At 41.4% G+C, this 8,048-nt stretch overlaps 1 pseudogene; it reads left to right on the forward strand.

Annotated features, from left to right (window-relative positions):
- The first annotated feature begins 1,807 nt into the window (after positions 1-1,807).
- On the forward strand, positions 1,808-6,441 carry LOC122738334 (annotated as a pseudogene).
- Positions 6,442-8,048: the final 1,607 nt, after the last annotated feature.

An 8,048-nucleotide genomic window follows, 5' to 3' on the forward strand; every position in this document is an offset into this window, starting at 1 on the left:
TTAACAACACTGTGTGTTGATCAACTGTGATAGACTTGACTCTTCTCAGCAATACAATGGTCCAAGATAGTTCTAGAGGACTCATGATGGAAAATGCTCTCCAAATCAAGAAAAAAAAAACCACCATGGAATCTAGATACAGATTGAATCATACTATTTCTATTTTTTTGTTTCTGGTTTTTTTTTGTTTTTCCTTTTTGCTCCGATTCTTCTTTCACAGCATGACTAATGCAGAAATATGTTTAATGTGATTGTACATATATAACCTATATCAGATTGTTTTCTGTCTTGGGTAGGAAGGAGGGAAGGGAGGGTGGGGGAAAAATTCGAAACTAGAAATCTTGTAAAAACCAATGTTGAAAATTATCTCTGCATGTAACTGGAAAATTATAAAATACTTTTATGAAAAAAAAAGAATCACAGAATTTCAGAGGTGGAACAAAAGGTCCTCAGCAGCTGTCTAGTCCAGTCATACCTAGAAAAAGAATTCCTTCTCTAATCAGACTTGACAAGTGGTCATTCTGGCCTCTGACTGAAGCCCAGGAAAACCACAGCATCTGGGGGCAGCCCAATCAACTGTGGTAGGGCTCTCATTGTTGTTTACCTATTATAAAGCCTAAATTTTCTTCCTACAACTTCCACCCATCATACCTAGTTCTGTTCCCTGAGGCCAAGCAAAATAACTACAATCCAGCTTCCATATGACATCCCTCCAAATACTTAAAGATAACTATCATGTCCCCCACAAGTCTTTTCTTCCCCAGGCTAAACTTTCTCAGTTCTTTAAACTGATCTTCATAGCACATGCCATTCTCTTATTGATTGCCAGATTATCCATGACCTCCTTAAAAGGGTGCCAAGAACTGAAAAAAAATTCCCCAAATGTACTTTCACCAGGGTAGAGGGCACTGAGCCTATCACCTCCTTATTCTTGGAATCTATGTTTCTCTTAATATGCAGTCTGAGATCACATTATTAGTTGCCACAGTAAGCTCTTGACTCATACTGAACTTAAAATCGACTAAAGTCCCAAGATCTTTTTCAGGCAAATTGCTGTCTGGCCATATTTCCCTTCAGGTTCTTCTGAGGTTGATTTTTTGGACTCAAAAGTCAGGTGTTATATTTTTCCCCCTGATCATCTTGAGAGGCAAGGTGGCCTAGAGGATAAAGAACCGGCCTTGAAGCCAGGGCCACTTGGTTTCATATTTTGCCTCTGCCTCAAACTGGCTGTGACCCTAGGCAAATTATTCTCTCTCTCTCTCTCTCTCTCTCTCTCTCTCTCTCTCTCTCTCTCTCTCTCTCTCTCTCTCTCTCTCTCTCTTTCTTTTTTTTATGCAGGGCACAGTTAAGTGACTTGCCCAGGGTCACACAGCTACCAAGTGTCAAGTATCTGAAGCCGTATTTGAACTCAGGTGCTCTGAATCCGGGGCTGGTACTTTATCCACTGTGCCACCTAGTTGCCCCTATTCAACCTCTTAGTACTATATGTAACACTCTAAGACCACTAGGTGCAGATTTCCATTGGTAAAGGGCGTTTTCTCACCATGGAAGTTCTTTGTAAGAGAGAAATCAAAGTCCAGCCCTTATCCCTTAAATTTCATTTTATTTGATTTAGCCCATGTTGACCTTTTGGAATCTTAACTCCGTCATTGAGTTAGCTCTCTCTCCCGACTTTGTGCCATCTGCAAATTTTATACATGAGCCATTTATGCACTTATTCACATCATGGATAAAAAGTTAAAACAACACAGAGGCCCTGTCTCCTGCCATGTCCCACTTGAGCAGCTGCCTCCTGAGCACCTGAGCCATGTCAAGATTTTTCACTCCTGGTTTGGACAGCAAGTCTTAGTCTTCACTTTGGGGGGGGGGAGTGGAGGCGGGAGGTGTCTGGCACTCAAGCTTGAGGGAGAAACTCTGGCAAATGGCCATTGCTGCAGAGTGAAGATGAAGAGGATGCTAAAATGCAAAGGCCTAGAGGTTTGAGGATCTGATCAACCCTCTCTGGACCATATGGAGTGTCATGAAAATTTGGAATTTCACTAAATGCCTTGAGGAATTGGAGCTCCTTTTAAGGCATTTGGAAAGGTCAAGAACTTTGTAAACAAAGGGGGTGCCCCCAATTCTACAACCACATCTTGGCTGATCTAGGGTATTGTTGGGTACATTGAGTTATGGGAGGGAAAGAATGAAAAAGAACAAATCAAAGGCGCCGAGTACCTTGTGTCAGGAGATCTATAAATATAATTGGGATTACGAAGCCCAGATCACCAACTATAAGCAGAACCCTGAGCAGTCTGCTGATGAGGAAAATGAAGAAACCTCAGAAAGTTCTTCGTTTTCACATGAGGATGAAGATGGTTTCAGTGCTACAAGTTTCATCAAGAAAAAATGTGAGGCACCATCTGGGGAAAATTTCAAGTTCCTCAAGAAGATGTGAGATGAAGATGAGGACTCTGAGGATTCATATGGTGATAAAGACTGGAGTTCAGAATCTACTTCCTCAGACTGACTCAGAGGAAGAGGAAGATAATGAAGGCTAGAGGTGGAGAAGGTTTGAAGACAGGCACCACAGGTCAAGGAGAAGCCAAAAATGTTTGCTAATGAAACAGAAAGTGTCCATGCTACTGTAATCAAGAAACTGACTGAAGTCCTGCACACTTATGGCAAGAAATGAATTGATAATACAGGCCAAATTGAGCTGTTGCAACTCAGATTGCAGTGGAAAAGAATACAGGAAATGGAGGGATTAACTTTGTTAAGATCGAATTCAACATCACTGCTTCCCTCTATGACTACTGCCCCAATCCGGCCACATACATGAAGCCAGAGATGTGGAAGGAATGCTTAGATGGCATCAATGAACCGATGGACATACTGTTTGCGAAGCCCAGTGTCGTTGGAGAGAATGTCCTGGAAGAGAATGAGAACCCTCTAACTTTGAGCGGTGTCTTTGCATTAGTGATTGCATCCTAACTGATGGAAAGGATCTTTTTTCCAAGAATATGCAGAAAACAGAGGCTCATTCCCAAGAAGATGTGGAGAATCTCAAGGGTGAAGCCTGCATCTGTGCCATCACCAAGCATGTTCACTGCCACCCGCAGGGGAAAGGAAGAACTGAAGAGATCTGCCATATCTACTTTCAGCAGGTGCTCCATACCTACTGCAGGTTTGACTAGAAGGCTCATCAAAGGCAGCTTGCTCCTCCTGAAGGGTCAGAGCAAGACCAGGCTGATAATTAAGGGCAGGATTCAGCTATGCTGATAGAGAGGCTGTACCAATACATATAAGTCAAGGACCAGACAGACTGAACGGGGACATGTACGATCCTAGGCGACAACTACCACCATGCCCTTCACTCTCACTGGTACCATGCTCAGGACTCAGGACCAGGCCAGTGAGCCACCCCCAGGACAATATTCAGCATGCAGTTCCTCCTGTACAGATCCTTTATAACTGCACCATGATGTTTTGGAGTATTTGTGCCTTCTGCCAGCACCTAACCATGGATGCCCACAATGCCCTCCCAGAGGCATTCAGTCCAATGGTTGTGCTGAGAAGCTCCTGGGGCAGGGTCTACAGCTCAGGAAGCTGCAGGAGTGGAAACAGAAACAAGAGAAGGTGAAGTATTGATGCCAGGAGCCCTTCCACTTGCATATCAATACTCCCTGTCTCCTCCACAGTCATCTGCCAGATGGCAATATATATATATCAGGACAACTAGAGATGGCTTCAAATGTCTGAGGCAATCAGCTAAGTGCCTTGCCCAGGGTCACCCAGCTAGTAGTGCCTGACCTCTATCCACTGCACCACCTAACTGCCCTAGAGATCAGAAAGATAGCTACCAAGAAAATGAGGGAGTCTATATGCATTGGGTGGGCTACTGTCAGTAATGATCACGGACTTCCTACTGACTTCCTTGAGACATACAACCCCTGAAATGTAACATTTATCCAGAGTAATTAAAGACTAAATTAGGTAGACATGAAAAAACCCAACAACACAGAGCCAAGCATAGATTCTTGGAGCATTCATTTAAAGACTCCTGTCTAAAATGACACCAAGCCATTAATAACATTTTCTGCCATTTACCCATTCAAATAGTTATGAAGACATCTAAGTATATGATTATCCAATCCATATGTTTCTTCTTTTCCATAAGAATAACATGAAATACACAATTAATTGCTCTGTTAAAATCTAGGTAAACCATGGTCATAGAATTCCCTTTAAGTATCAGTTTAGTAAACTTGATTTTAAAATGAATAAGGTTAGTATGACATGATTTGTACTGGATTAATCTATCTATTCTGACTGCTTCCTTTTCTAAGTGTTTACTAACCATCTATTTAATAATAACAACAGAGTTTGGCCAGAAATTGAAGTGAAGCTTGTTGTTCTACAATTTGCAGGTTCCCTTCTCTTATCCTTAAAAAAAATAGATATTTGCCTATTTCTTACCTTGCACTCTCTCTCTTGTCCCAGCAGTCTTTCAAAGATTGCTGACATTGGCTCAGCAATCCCATCTACCAGGTGCTTCAGAACCTGAGAATGCAGTGCATCTATGTCAAAGAGCTAGAACTCATCAAGAACAGCTAGGTCCTTTCTTGTCATCTCTATCTTTACCTTAAGCATCACCTCCTTATTATTAATATTTGTTCAGTCTTGGGAGCAGCTAGGTGGTACAGTGGATAAAGCACCAGCCCTGGATTCAGGAGTACCTGAGTTCAAATCCGGCCTCAGACACTTGATACTTACTAGCTGTGTGACCCTGGGCAAGTCACTTAACCCCCATTGCCCCACAAAACCCCCAAAAAACAAACAAAAATATTTTTTCAGTCTTTTCCATTCCAAAGAATATTCATTTAGACATAAAATAGAAATAAATAGAAGAGAAAGGAAGGAAGGAAGGAAGGAAGGAAGGAAGGAAGGAAGGAAGGAAGGAAGGAAGGAAGGAAGGAAGGAAGGAAGGAAGGAAGGAAGGAAGGAAGGAAGGGATTCACCCTTCTCTCTGTCATCCCATCCACACTAAGCAGCAGTTCTATCCTTTTTGGACTCTCTTCCCCAATAGAGTAATGAAAAAATCCAACCCAGAGAGTGAAAAAACCCAACCCAAATCCATTTTGCTGTTTATTTAGATTTCTATATGACCTTCAGCTCATTCTGAACATTATCACTTCTGACATTATCCTTAAAGGATGATGACATGTTTTTGTATTCCTGTTCCTTACCCAAATTTAAAGTTAGTTCATGATTTCCCTGGGTACCATATCTATTAGCTCCTCTTTCTCTACTTATCAGAATTATTTTTACATGTGTCTTCTGAATTTTACTCTTGAGACTCTCTCATCCCTTTTGGAATACTTTCCCCTGTAGAATTTGAGTCAATGGGATCTATCCTAACCATCCTCAGATATCTCTGAAACCTGCTGTCCCCAAATTTGGGGTTTACCTCTCCTCCTCTTTCAGAAATCAGAGCCATCATTTTGTCCATGGGTTCTCATCATTCTCATCAAGGAACAAGTTCCTCCATGTTGATAAGAATCAGATCCAGAAAAAAATTCCCCCTTTTGTTCCTTTACCTTTTGAAGGAGGAAATTACCACTAAGGCAAGTCAAGAAATTATTAGCTGCTTTGCTTTTGGCAAGGAGGGAGTTCCAGCAGATGGTCAGATAATTGAAGTCTTCCATCGTTGTTATATCATGCCTGTGTGCCAAACTTATGATCTATTTTCCTAACTCCTCATCTCATTCCTTTTTCTGTCTACATGGTCTGAAGTACACACTGATGATAAGATCGCTGTTGTTTCTGCCTCCATTGATCTTTATGTAAATACACTCCATTATGCTTCCTCACTTCGGTGCCTAGATTTCATAACATGAGTAAATCTTCTTAACAACCACTTCACTACCCCCTCTTTTATTTAAAGCTGTTTTTGTTGAATGCAATATCCCTTTCTGAACCATAGTCCTTTCATGGGTCTCATTCAATTCAATAAATATTGATTAAGTACCTAATATGTGCAAGGCACTGTGTTAGGCATTGAGAATACAAAGACAAAATGAGGAACAGCACTTGCCCTCCAATGGGCTTACATTCTACTAGTGGAATACAACATGTATATAATGTATATCCCAGAATGCCAAAACCCTAGATTACCTCCATCTTCATCCAATAAAACCTTACTCCCTCCAGAGTTTTTTAATAAGTGCCTTGCAGGAGAAGAATTTGGGGGAATAGAGAAGGGAAATATTTATCAAGCACATTATTTGCCATGCACTGTGCTGAATAGTTTACAAATATTATCTCATATGATATGGTGAATTGAATGTACCTGCTCAGGTGGCTTGTGCAGCGGGAAGGGGATCACTGAATTTCAAGTTCTTGGATCCCTTCTGCCTTTCTGTTTTAGTTCTGAACACAGATCAGACACAAGAAAATTGACAGTAGATTTTCCTACTATCAAATATGGAAACAGTATCAGGACAGTGGTGGAATATCAAGATTTCCTGCTGAAAGACATGGCAGAAATAGATTTGTGCCTGGTCACATTGTCTGAGGGGGAGTTTGTGAGCAATGTTTCTGAGCCTGAAATCTCTGTCTGTGTGTGTGTGGCGGGGGAATTTTTTGGGAGAAGGAGAAAAAACATCTAAATTTCCCAGAGAACATGATCCTGGAATCTAGACTTCTAGAAGAGAAGAGAGGTTTCTTTGGCAGCATCAACTTTGGATTTCACTCATGAGTAATAATATTTTAATGGTAAAGAGATACAATCTATCTAGAGAGAGAATTATAAAGTTGCATGCCCCTTGGAAAGAGACGAGGATAACTCATATGACCCAATGTCTGGAAGATCAGTAAAGGGACTAAAGTCATGACATGGGAGACCAATAAACTGGGATCTTGCTACTCCCCTTGCCCCTCCCCCCCTTTTGTGACTCATTTAGATGGTACAGGTCTAATGGGAAGAGTTTCTTGTTTAGAAGTCTCAAAGTGTATTCACTTTCTAAAGAGAGTCCACACTAAAGGGCATCACTATAGAGGAATTGTACCAGAATGTCCTAGGATTGTCTATCATCCCCAGGTTCAATTCCTTTCTGAGAGAAATTTTTAAACAGTAATGAGTACTTTGTCTTGTATTTCTTGCCCATATTCTCTGCATGTTCTACATTTTCTATGGAGTGAAATAAAGATTGTCACAGAATCACAGAACCGCAGAATTTGAGATCTTGGAGGGATCTCAACAACTATATAGTTCAACCCATAGGAAAAAAAAATACTCACAATAATGTACTTGGCAAGTGGTCATGTGGGAATAAAAACCATCGAACCTACATTAAAAGAGGCTGAGGCAGAGCTCTGAGCCAACAGCACTCTATTAAAGGGTCCATGGTCCCCCCCTAATGAAGTGGACCTCAGATCTTCCTCACAATCTGAGATGCCGGGCAGCTAGGTGGTGCAGTGGATAGAGCACCGGCCCTGGAGTCATGAGTACCTGAGTTCAAATCCAGCCTTAGACACTTAACACTTACTACCTGTGTGACTCTGGGCAAGTCACTTAACCCCAATTGCCTCACTAAAAAAACAAACACACAACTCCCCCCCCCCCAAAAAAAAACCAATCTGAGATGCCTCCTGCCTCCTTCTTCTAGGGGGCATATGGACACCTGGATGTTCTAAAGTGCCTACACAAAGCATAGGATTGCATTGGTTGACATATGACACATAAGATAAAATAAGCAAAAATGCTTTGTCATCAGGTCATGGATTGAGCAAAGTAGGGAGTATCTTTGCCAACTAGATGGTCTTAAGATGGTCACTGGCTGGACAAGAGAGAGGTCCAGAGATCCAAAAATAAGTTGGAGGACTTTGCATGTAATTCAGTCACCTCTGTCACACTGGGCTTGGTCACTATGACAAGGAAAAACAAGAGTAGAGGACCTCTAGTTTGCTTCCTATTAAGCAAGTATACTTACAACCTGCAGTTTTCAGCTCTGGGACCTAATACATAGGACTTATAATCACTACCCCTATGGAACTATATAAAACTG

This window comes from Dromiciops gliroides, chromosome 2 (genome assembly GCF_019393635.1).
Source record: "Dromiciops gliroides isolate mDroGli1 chromosome 2, mDroGli1.pri, whole genome shotgun sequence".
NCBI classification, from domain to species: domain Eukaryota; kingdom Metazoa; phylum Chordata; class Mammalia; order Microbiotheria; family Microbiotheriidae; genus Dromiciops; species Dromiciops gliroides.